The sequence below is a fragment of the Physeter macrocephalus genome, chromosome 4 (assembly GCF_002837175.3).
Source record: "Physeter macrocephalus isolate SW-GA chromosome 4, ASM283717v5, whole genome shotgun sequence".
Taxonomy (NCBI): Eukaryota; Metazoa; Chordata; class Mammalia; order Artiodactyla; family Physeteridae; genus Physeter; species Physeter macrocephalus.
This window is the reverse complement of record NC_041217.1, coordinates 103,321,926-103,334,470: the sequence shown is the minus strand read 5'-3', so window position 1 is coordinate 103,334,470 and position 12,545 is coordinate 103,321,926. Positions and strand designations below refer to the sequence as shown.

At 41.1% G+C, this 12,545-nt stretch overlaps 1 protein-coding gene across 10 annotated transcripts in view; it reads right to left on the bottom strand.

Moving 5' to 3' along the window:
* The window catches only part of TGFBR3 (transforming growth factor beta receptor 3), a 222,653-nt gene that overhangs the window by 79,523 nt on the left and 130,585 nt on the right, over positions 1-12,545 (bottom strand). The window lies entirely within an intron of this gene.

Sequence of the window (12,545 nt, the reverse complement as noted above, 5' to 3'; positions counted from 1 at the left end):
ATGCCCTACATGTTTACGCATGTCCAAGAGGAAAGCTCTGAGATGCTACCCTCCAAATAGAAACACGCACAAACTTGAACGTGAGCCAGTACAAAAGCAATACTCTAATCTCCCATGGAAATGTTACAAAAACGATAGTATATGTGAATACGTATATACACAAAGAAAAGCAAAATAACTCACTGCATCTGAAAGATGAACTCAGTCCCCACAGGTTACCAAATTAATGAAGCATAAGATGCTTTATAATATAGAGTTTTCTAAAGTAGAGCCTCAGGCCACACAGGGATCCTCAATGACCTTACAAAATCATCTCTTGAGACTCTTAAATTTATCCTTTCCCATCTTCCAATGCAGCATGATGCTAGAAGGAGCGTGACCCAAAATTTAAAGTGTATTTATCATCTAAAGGGTGTTTTTCAGGAAAAAACAATAAAATGTTGGCATCATTACCAGTACTTGCCATGATCCTCAATCTATTGTGGCCCTCCAAGTGTGCCTCTGGGAAATCCCTCACCAAGAAGGATACTTTCTTCTATTTTTCTTTTAAGTTACATCCAATCTGCCAACCCAGGTTCAAGGGCACAAACTGAATTTTACAAGCAGCTGGCTCCAAATAGGTACCTAGAATTCTCTTTACAGAGTTCCTCTTCATCAAGACTGACAATCTAAGTTCAATTTTGCAGACAAGGAACTTGAGGCTCAAAGAAGCTAAAGAATCTGCCTGAGGCACAGAGTTGGTAAAAAGCAGGATTGACAACAGAAACAAACACCTCGTTTCTCACTCGAGAGCTCTTTCTACTCCACCTCCATGAAGTAGTTGCTACTAAGCTCAAGAAATCAGTAGAGTAGGGTAGACAGGAGCCCCCTGGACCCTGGATTAACAGAACACTGGGAGAGAAAGTCACACAGGCGCTTACTGATCATTTAGTGCATGTTTCATAGAGTCTGAATCCTCACATCTGACAACTGAAGAAACTGTTGTCAGAGTTTCTTCTGAGAGGTTAGGTAAAGCCCCAGATTACATAATTTTAGCAAGGGATGAGTGCATATTCAAACCGCGTCTGCAGGACTCCAAAAACTATGCAATACAAACCCAGGTTTTTACCAGAGTAACAGGGGAAAGCAGTAAGGCAGAGCAGGGGGTTGTGCCTTCTCTACCTCTTGCACAGTCTCCCCGTCAGGTTGTTTCCTTCTCTCTCTCCCCACCTTCCCCAGAAGCTGGAGGAGCTATGCTGGTGAAAGTGGAGGAGAAAGGGAATGGAAGGGGCAGACAGAAAATCGTAGTGACTGTTATGGAAGCAAAAAATTGCTTGGCTGGAAGAAGAGAGATCTGCTAAACAACAACAGCAAGAAAAACTGCCAAAGAATCTGAAAATGATCGAATAGAGACTATAGTAGATCTAGCATGACGAGAACATCAGGCTGTAAAAATTTTAAATATAAATGCTTCTGTGACGTTCAGTTTTATATGTCAATTTGGCTTGGCTATAATCTCCAATTATCCAATCAAACACTAATCTAGTTGTTCCTGTGAAAGTATTTTGTAGATATAATTAAAGTCCACAATCAGATGGCTCTAAGGGAGATTATTTTAGATTATCTGTGTGGGCCTGATCGATCGGTTGAAAGGCCTTACGAACAGAGCTGAGGCTTCCCTGAGGAAGAAGAAATCCCACCTGTAGACAGCAGCTTTGGCTCCTGCCGGAGAGTTCTGGCTGCCCTTCCTGACTACTGGCCCTACAGGTTTCTGACTTACCTTGCTTGTCCCAACAGTGTCATAAGCTGATTTCCTGCAATAAACCTCTCCTCGTATATACCCACAGCTTGTCCCCTTTTTCTGGATAACCCCTGACTGACAGCTTCTGTGAATGGCTGATATAGGCCCCAAGAGAAATGGAGCTGCATATTCTGGCCCAGAAACCACAGATCTAAGAACATTTTGGGGGAAAAGGGTTCTAAAGGACATTTCCTTGGGGGTCAAGATGAGGGTGGGGCCTCCAACCCCAAACAACTGTTTGGAGCCCTCTTGAACTTCCTAAGCTTAGCTTTCAACCAAAGGCGGGCCGTGTATTTGTGCCCACCCCCATTTCACAGTCTCTGAAGACGACTGCGGTGATCTCCTACGCCAAAGCCGAGAAGGCTGAACTGAACACGCTTCACAGCAATGAAGAAATGATCCCCAGAGGCCTAAGAACAGATGCAGATATTAAAGCAGGGCATCCTGGTGGAGCTGATCCAGAGACAGGACAACCAGAGGAGCCCAGGGACACAATATTGCTGGGAAAGCAGCCAAGAAGCAGTTTTTAAATCCTTACCCGAATGACATCCCTCAGAAGGGTCACCCAACTACCTTCCTTACACTATCTGTGACTAAGAGATAATGGCAAGGGCTCCAAGCAAAGGGGGAAAAGAAACAGGGAAAGAAGGGCTCAAAACACTTGGAGGGTTTAACCACTTTTAGAATGCTTTGCTACTTTTAAGGCAGCAGCCACTATAGCTCACTTCCAGCTATTGGTAGAGCAACTGTAGCACTATTTTAGAAGCTTCACATGGTGTCTAGGAATACCGTTGTTATGTACAGTCAGATGTGGTCAGGACCACCTGCCACATCTAGGTCTTGGGGAAAATCATTTATCCTAGGTATCTTCCTCTGCAAAGGAGAGCCCTGGACCAGATGACAGTGGGTAATTAAAATCTAATATCCTGGACTTCCCTGGTGGCACAGTGGTTAAGAATCCACCTGCCAATGCAGGGGACACGGGTTAGATCCCTGGTCTGGGAAGATCCCACATGACGCAGAGCAACTAAGCCTGTGCGCCACAAGTACTGAGCCTGCGCCCTAGAGCCCGTGAGCCACAACTACTGAGCCCACATGCTGCAACTGCTGAAGCCCACACGCCTAGAGCCTGTGCTCTGCAAGAAGAGAAGCCAAGGCCATGAGAAGCCCGTGCACCACACGGAGAGTAGCCCCCATTTGCCGCAACTAGAGAAAGCCCGCACGCAGCAACAAAGACCCAATGTAGGCAAAAATAAATAATAAATAAATTTATTTTTAAAATATCGAATATCCCTGCCTTACCTATTACTCCCATTCAAAGTATAACTTCATTCAATCCCAGTGTCAAAATCTGGGATACGTGATGTAAAGGGAGAAAGTAGGGGGAGTCTAGCCCAAACTACTAATCGCCATCATTAAAAAAAAAAAAAAGATTTTTTATTATTATTTTTGCTAATATTTATTGAGCACTTACTTTGTGCCAGGCACTATTCTAAGCACTTTACACAGGTTAGAGCCACCACTCACTGTGTGACCATGCACAAGTTAACTCAACCTCTCATTGTGTCAGTTTCCTCACCTTAAAATGAGGATAATAAGAGTACTTACTTCATAGGCTTGTTATGAAAATTAGAGATCAAATGGGCAGTGGCCACTGTGGGCTTTTGCCAGAGATGGGAGATGGATAAGCTCCTGACTTCCAGGTACAACCTGCTTCCTAGTATCACAGCTATGTCATTCACCACCCAAAAAGGACAAGGCAGAAGGAAGCAAACCAGTGATGACTCCTTGGTCCAGGGGCATTAAAAGTTTGCAACAAAGACCCTAGGTCATCTGGGGACAGGGTATAAGGATCAAGGGCAAAGGCAGATCCTGAGATATAAATTCCACTCTGGACAAAGAAATAAGGAAGACTAAAGGGGCTTCTTCCTCCCCTGAAGAAATCTGCTTCCAAGCCAGAGAGCTGGATGACGGAGGCCTGAAATGCCAGAACTGGGTTGCCTCAAATAAACCCAACGACTCTGTCTAGGAAGGAGTCAGGCCATCCTGCAGTCCTTTTCAGAGACAAGGAATGTCAGCTACCTGTGGGGAACGCTTACCAAGGGCCTCACTCTGCAATTTATGAGAAGACCAAGGCAACGCCAATGAGCTTTCAAGTCAGCCTCACTAGTATTTCCCAGGAGACAGATTTCCCCCATCCCATGACATGAAAAAAATATTCTGCAATCTCCCTTAACAAAACATTTGCTTTTTCTACCAAACAGCTCTCTGGAGGCTGTCCACCACATTAACCAAGGGCACTAGAGATGTAACATTTGATACAATTGCCCAATGCTTGGGAAGGGCAGATTCATCAGATTACCAGATCAGCCTTTAACAGTAAAGCCTTAAAGGGCAGCATGGGACTCTACACAAAAAAACATCAACCTTCCGCCACAGAGCCATGACAAAGCAAGTCCAGCAGAGGCAGGAAAAGTCCATGCTTGCGTGAACCCTTCAGGACAGGATGTCTTGATCAGGAAGCATACACCCAGGCAAACCTCCTAAGGCCAAGGGGCCACTCACTGACAACATTCATCAGCTTTAATACAACGAGTTAGGATAAATCCTAGGAAGTCTTTCAAAAACTCTTTCTGGACCAGGATTACCAGCCCAAACTGGACTCTTTCCAATGCTCTAATTACCTCAGTGACATTTAGGAAGAGCTCTCTCACCACAAAAGGGCTAGAAACTCACTCCTAGGAAATATGGTAGTTGACCAACCCTAGCTCATGAGAGGATCAAGCCCCTTATAATTAAGGCTCTTATGGACAAGCCACAAAACCAAGAGATAAGCAGCCTCTGGGACAAAAATGCCTGGTACACAACCACTTGGAATATCCCACAGGACACAGTGAGTCATTCCACAGGAGATATTTTTAAAAAAGAAAAAGGAAGAACCAATCTTGAAACATTTAGTTATTTAATCTGCCTTTAAGAGAGAATTTGTTTGGGGAAAGACCTCACTGGAAAATCCAAAATGGTATATTCAGACTCCTATATATAGGGGTGACACTTCTGGTTGAACAAAAAGCCATGCTTGTGTCTGCAACCCCGAGCCCTCTACCACATGCTGCTCCCTGGTCAGCCTCACAGAAGGAGCTGCCTTCACTGCACTTGGAATAAGAGGATTCTCGTTTGCTCCAGTTTTCAGGATCCAACTGTGGTACTTCCCAGTCTCCTAACCATCCCTCCCACACCACGGGAAGCTCCTTGAGGGCAGGGAAATCCACCCCATTTCATTCTGGAGCCTCCACACTTAGCACAGTTCCCAGCAGGCACTGAAAACTGGGTGTTGGATGAATGAACAAGTAGATACAGAAACCGTCATACGAGGTATGCTAATGTCATGTTTTTCTAAACATGGGGAGAACTGCCAAACAAGAGAAAGGAGGAAGTACGAAAAGAAAAAAAAAAATCATTTCCAGGTTTTTAAATGCAACACAGTAGAGAATACAGAAATTTTTCAAAAGTTCCCCCCTCCACAAGCAAACTTGAATGTCTGAGTTATTCAGAGGGCATTTTTGGGCACTCAGTGTCCAGTTACACATCACTTGGATTCAGAAAAGGAATTTCTGGACATGCGCGGTGGTACAGGCTGTGCATGTCCCTTCCTAGAGCAGCGCTAAGCACACATCTGGGGCTATTTAACAACTGATTGGAAATTTCGCCTTCTGATTTCCAGTTAAATACTGGGCACAGGAAAACAAATAGCACTTGTTTTTCACTGAGCCTTGTTAGTCATCCAAACTGCAGTGCAGACCAGAGAACTGCCTGTGGTTTGGTGGCAGGGCCCCAACATATTTGGACCTTTTCCCCCCCAAGTTTAAGTGAAAGGAATAAACCGATTTTGGCAACCTCAGCTTCTTCACCCACCCCCCCCACTCAAAAACACAAAACAAGGTTTTAAATATTAAGCATGTTCCTGGTATTAATTTACATTTTTCGTTAGGGTTAAATTTTTATTTGTTTTTAATCCAAAGCCAAGAGCATAGAGTTTGGTTTCTCTCATTTATTTCAATTGCCCTGCTCTGATATTTACTTGGATTTGCTGAAGAGGCAATGTTCAGATTACCATTTTCTGTTTCCAGTTAAACTGGGATGTAATATGTAGCAGTTGTACTATCAAAGAATGAGAGTTTGAAAGCTGGGAGGAACTTCAGAGATTGACTAGTACCACCTCTTCACTTTAGAGATGAGGAAACTGAGGCTTGGGTAGTTAAGCGATTTTGTCCGGTGACTGATGTATATAACTGGTTAGTGGCAGAACTAAAGACTAATAATTGGGCCTCCTGACATCCAGGCCAGAGTGTTAACTAGAAACAAAAATCTGAGTTACCTCTAGGTAGAACTGCCAGATAAAATCAGGACACCCAGTTAAATCTGAATATCAGATAAACAATGAATAACTTTTTAGTATAAATATGCCCCAAATATTGGAAACTCTACCTCGAAGACCAATATCCCCTTCAACTCCCCACCTTCATTCAAACACACACACATTTACATGCATTTCTTTCCTGATTTTACTGATAAATGGCTGGGAAAAATAAATCATAGTACTGTAATCCCAACAGTGAATGAGGTTGGAAGAAGTTCCTGCTTATTTCTTGAGACTTTCCTAATCTTAAAATACATTTTTCCCCTCACGAGCATGCAAAGCAACAAGCCTGATGTCAAAGGGCTGCAAAGTCCTCTGGATTAGACATTTCATGTTATTAGAAGCCAGGCATTAGGGTCCCATCTAGAGAATTTCTGCTTGTCCCAGGGTTCTAAGTCTGTAGACCTTTTAGGAGAGAGTGCTTAGGTTTGTAATACAAATAAAGCAAGATTTTTTAAAATAAAAATCACGGAATAAAGTAAAATGATTTTAAAGTTTGGTTCACTGATTTTACAACATCACTTTTTTTTTTTTTTTTTTTTTGTGGTACGCGGGCCTCTCACTGTTGTGGCCTCTCCCGCTGCGGAGCACAGGCTCCGGACGCACAGGCTCAGTGGCCATGGCCCACGGGCCCAGCCGCTCTGCTGCATGTGGGATCCTCCCGGACCGGGGCACGAACCCGTGTCCCCCGCATCAGCAGGCGGACTCTCAACCACTGTGCCACCAGGGAAGCCCTACAACATCACTTTTGAAAAGAATGCTGCAGCAAGTTTTTTTTCTAACAGCTTTATTGAGATATAATTCAACCTTATTATATATAATTCTATTATATAAACTACATAAACATGATTATATATTATAATTCATCCTTATAATTCACTTTATTGAGACATCATAATATTCCTCCTTTTAAACTGTACAATTCAGTGTTTTTAGTGTATTCACAATTGTGGCAATAATCACCACTACCTAATTTCACAAAATCTTTATCACACCCCCCGCCCCTGCCCAAAGAAACTTCATACTGTTCGTAGTCATTCCCCATCTTCCCCTCCCACTATCCTTTGCCAACTACTGATCTACTTTCCATCTCTATGGATTTGCCTGTTTTGGACATTTCATACAAATGGAATCATACACTATGTGGCCTTTTGCATCTGGCTTCTTTTATTTATGTTTTCAAGGTCCGTCCATGTTTGGTATGTATCAGTACTTCATTCCTTTTAATGGCCAAATAATATTCTATTGTATGGATATACCATTTTTTAATCCATTCATCAGTTGATGGACATTTAGGTTGTTTGCACTTTTTTATTATTATGAATAATGCTGTTATGAACATTTGTGGACAAGTTTTTCAATGGACATATGCTTTGCCCAATTGTCTTCCAAAGCACCATTTTACCTTCCCACCAGCAATGTATGAGAGTTCCAATTCCCCTATGTCCCCAACACCACTTGTTCTTATCTGCCTTTTTTTATTATAGCCATCTAGTGGGTGTGAAGTGGATCTCATTGTGGTTTTAAATTTGCATTTTCCTAATGACTAATGATTTTGAGCATCTTTTCATGTGTTTATTGCCATTTGTGTTTTATCTTTGGAGAAATGTCTATTCAAATTGTAGCATGTTTTTAAAGACAATGTGGTACTGTGGCTCTTCCCAATCTTTTTTTAGCAACCTCAAGTTAAAAGTTGATACATCTATTACACAGTTGAGCTACCATACTTCTTCTTTGATGCAGAAATAACTGTATGAATAAAAATAAGCTTAGATGATCCTTCTAAGAGAGTTTTACTTGTAGTTTCAACATGACAGACTGAGAGAGTAGGATTATTTTTATTTCTGATTGCTCTGAAGGATAACTCTAACCTACCCAATTTTCTCTGGGCTATCCCTACACCCTGCAAAAGAAAACCTATGAGGCTGTGAGAACTCCATTGCGCGTGCGCACACCTGTTTATGTATGTGTGTGTGACATACTCAAAGATCTACCACTTCACACTCAGCCTGAGATAACCACTCTCATCCATTCCCATTTCCTGGGTAACCAGAACAACCAGATAAAGGAACTGCACTTGCAGAGGAAACTCAATCCCACTTTCTCCCTACATGACACACTCCCTCTTGCCTGCACTGTGGAATCAAGAGAAGGACTAAAAAGATTTGACAGTAGCAAACAGATACCTTTTTAAGACGGTATTAAAATATGTTTTCAGTCACCCTCGTGGGTGGCTGAGACATTTTGAGTAACACAAGGTCCTGCTAACTAATTATGAAAGGTTTCCTTTTTTAAATTGGGCAGTTATAATAATGCAGACATGAAAACTTAAAAGGTTCACCCTGATAGATGAGTAGATGCCATTACTTGAACTTTTCTCACAACCTTACTTAAAAATAATTATAATAACTGTTGGGAATTCCCTGGCGGTCCAGTGGTTAAGACGCCATGTTTTCACGGTTGAGGGTGCGGGTTCAATCCCTGGTTGGGGAACTAAGATCCCACAAGTTGTGCGGCACAGCCAAAAATTTTTTTAAAATTTTTAAAATAACTGTTAAAGTATTGTAACTCTACACAGAAAGTAAAGACAGCTTTACAACAGTAATGCAAATCCTTCAGCAATATATAAAGGAGGAAGCAAGGACATACACATCTTCGACTGAAAGTCAAGGGAGCCACCCTCTCTCCTCAGCTCCCTTAAGCTCTCCAGGTAACCTTGGAAAAGACACTGATGGAAACGGCTAAGCCTCAGTTTCCAAAGATTCTATGGGCCTTCCGAAGTGTTTGGATGAACCACTTTATGTAAAATAATTTACTTATCTTATCCCTAACCTTCAACTCTTAACTACAATAAATGGATAAATGAAACACACCACTGATTTTCTATCCAGATCTCTCTGCTGCAATGGCTGTCAAGTCATTCATTTCAGGTTACAGAGAGCAAGGGAAGAGCTTGCCTTGCCTTCTTTCTTTCACCACAGTCTCTGTTAGGGAGAGCTGCCCAGCTTGTGAGAGAACTTGTATCACTCGTCGTCTAACTATCTGAGAACCTGAATGAACAACAGATGCTCCACCATCTCTTCCAGGCCATGAGGAAATGTGCAGGTAGAGAAAACCATGTTCCCTAAAGAAGGCCTGCAGGACAGCAAGGCAGAGTTCATGTGTCCCACAATTTAAATCCTTGACTTCTCCCAGTGCTGCCTCCCTTGTGCTGGTAATTTGAGATTTATCACTTGATCTACAATCTCCTTACATGGGATAAACTCCAAATAGGGTCGATGTTCAATTGTTTACTAAAACCGTCTCCTGTGGTTCACTGTTAGTGCATCTTAAGCTGATGGCCAAGAAGCAGTTCTTACAGATATTAAACAAAATTAAAGCAAATAAATAATAACTAGGAGTAAGATACTTTCCCTTAAAAGTCAGAGAGAGGCAGTTTGAAGAAAGAATCCAGAAAGTGATCAGTACAACTATGATATATGTAGTCCACACTTTTCATCTGGACCTACAGCCCAGAGAAATGGGAACTCTTTTCAATCTGGGGCCGGCCAAGCTAGACATTTCATAATTAGAAATGTAAATTCAACATCCTTCCCAAGTGTTCTTTACTATGACTAATAATAAATACCAACAAAAATGGTAGGTAATGTTTATGAAATTATCAGTGCCAGGTCCCATACTAAACGTTTTACATGTAATTTCACTTAATCAAGAAAACAACCTCATGATGTAGGGACTATTATCATTCCCATATTACAACTGAGGAAAGTCAGGCTTAGAGAAATTAAATACTTTTCCCAGGTTCTGCCTGGATTCAAACCAGGGTAGGCAAAGCCTTTGCTCATAACCTCTCTATAACCTGCCCAATGTGGTAGCCACTAGCCTCTCATAGCTATCGAGCTCCTGAAATGGCTAGTGTGCTTAAGGGATTGTATTTCTGATTTTAGTTAATTTAAAAAATTTTTTAATATTTATTTATTTAGGCTGTGCTGGGTCTTAGTTGCGGCACACAGGATCTTCGTTGTAGCATGTTTAGTGGCAGCATGCAGGATCTTTAGTTGCGGCATGGGGACTCTTAGTTGTGGCATGCATGTGGGATCTAGTACCCCGACCAGGAATGTAACCCGGGCCCCCTGTATTGGGAGTGTGGAGTCTTACCCACTGGACCACCAGGGAAGTCCTCTGATTTTAGTTAATTTAAATTTAAATAGCTACACACAGCTAGTACCTACAGTATTGGACGGTGCAGCTCTGCACGATAAGGGCTAAATGAGCATATGACTTTATAATCATGGCCCTTAGTCTTACTATCACAAATGCCTCTAATTACAGGAGATTGACAATGCTTATAAGTATGAAGGGAGCCAGTTTAGCATAAGAGCTCGTAGAGTTAAGTCCTATATGGGTTTGAGTCTCAACTCTGCCAGTAATTAGCCAAGTGATTTGGGTCACTACTTAACCTCTCTAAATCTTAGTTCCTCATCTGTGAATGAATCTGTAAAATGGAGTAAATCATCACAGGGTTATTATGAGAATTAAATAAGATAAAGTATTAGAGCACTTATGCAATACCTGGAATGTACTAAGTGCTAAATAAATGTGCTGATAATAGTAATAACAACTAATTCTGACTTCTGGACTTTTAAATTTAGAAGTAATGAGAGTTTTAATTCTCAGAAAAGGCTATAATTTAAGTTATTAGTAACTCTTATCTTGTAAATGTACTTTTGAGTTTAAAAAAGTTTTATTTTGAAAATAATTCACATTTACAAAGTTGCAAATATAGTATAAAGACTCATGTACACTCTTTAACTAGATTCCCCAGTTTTCAACACCTTGCCATATTTGCTTTATTATTCTATCTACACATTAATTTTTTTCTGAATTTTTTGGCCCTTTAACCCTTAATGCTTAAGTGTATTATGTTTCCTAAGAAGGACAGTCTCTTATATAAGAAAAGTACAATTATTAAATCTATGAAATATAACATTGATACAATACTTTAATCTATAGGCACAATTCCAATTTCTCCTACTGTCCCTATAATGTCCTTTATAGCAAGGGTGCCACTCCCTACCCAGGGATCACATGTGTCTTTTTAGCCTCCTTCAATCTGGAATGGCTCCCCAGTCTTTCTTTGTCTTTCATGACTAACATTTTTGCAGAGTACGGGCCAAGTTATTTTATTGAATGTCACCCAATTTAGTTTTCTCCAGTGTTTCCTTATGATTAGACTCAGATTATATGCATTTTTGGCTAGAATAATAACTAATTTAAGACCATGTAAATACACTGTTCCTCAAACTCCCTCCACCACCACTAGATCTAGTATCTGTTGATGACTCTGGCCTAATCAACTTTTACTGTGATGGTTACCAATTGATGATTTTCTAACTCCATCATTCCTTCTATATCAATTGATTGGTATTCTTCTATAAAGAGGAGCTTTCCCTTCTCTCCTTTTTACTCATTTATTTATCTACTTTTTAACTGCATTGACTATGGATTCTTACCTTATTCAATGGGGACCTTTGAGTTAAAAGTACTCTTCAAATACAAGTGACAAGAAACTACAGAACTGAATTAAGAATCATTAATTAGGCAAAATGTATTCATTGTGCAAGACGAAGACTATTAACTGAGGCCTCTTCTTGTTTTGATTGCTTGTAGGCAAGAGAGGTTTAAGAGTCCAGGGCTCTGCAGTTTAGGACATCAGCACATAGCTCTAGCAATAGACAATGTGAGTTATCACTGTGAAGTGCAGTGTTGCTCATCATCAGACATGATATCATACCCCAAATATTCTATCCAAACAACCCATCAATTTCTCCACAACTAGCAAACTTGAATGTTCTGGCAAACTCAAAAGGACATGATTTACAAATAGTAGGTAATATTTGGATCCTTCCACAAGAGCTGGGTTCCAGCTTTTTTATAAAATACAAATGTTTTCATTTTGGAGCTCACTGTGTTACTTTCTCAACAAACAGATCCTCGTATCAGAAATTAGGCCTGTGTTATACACAAATAAAATGGGTTTGTGCGTATTTATTTTGCGGTCAGAGACCACACACCTAATGGCTACTTAAGATATTTACATTGCTCCTGGTACTATGGGGAGCAGGGGAGGCGGTCTCAGAGCTGAGACCAAAGCTCAGGCCACACAAAGTATGACTGCAGATCCTGCTCTATCGTGCAAGAGAGACCGGACTCTCCATCCACAGAAGAGGGCATGTGAATGGTATTTGTTTCCTGTGAATGCTTATCGATGCCATCCAAATATCACTAACAGCAAAATCCAAATTTAATACACTGTGGACTCTGGTACTATTTCAATGAAATAAG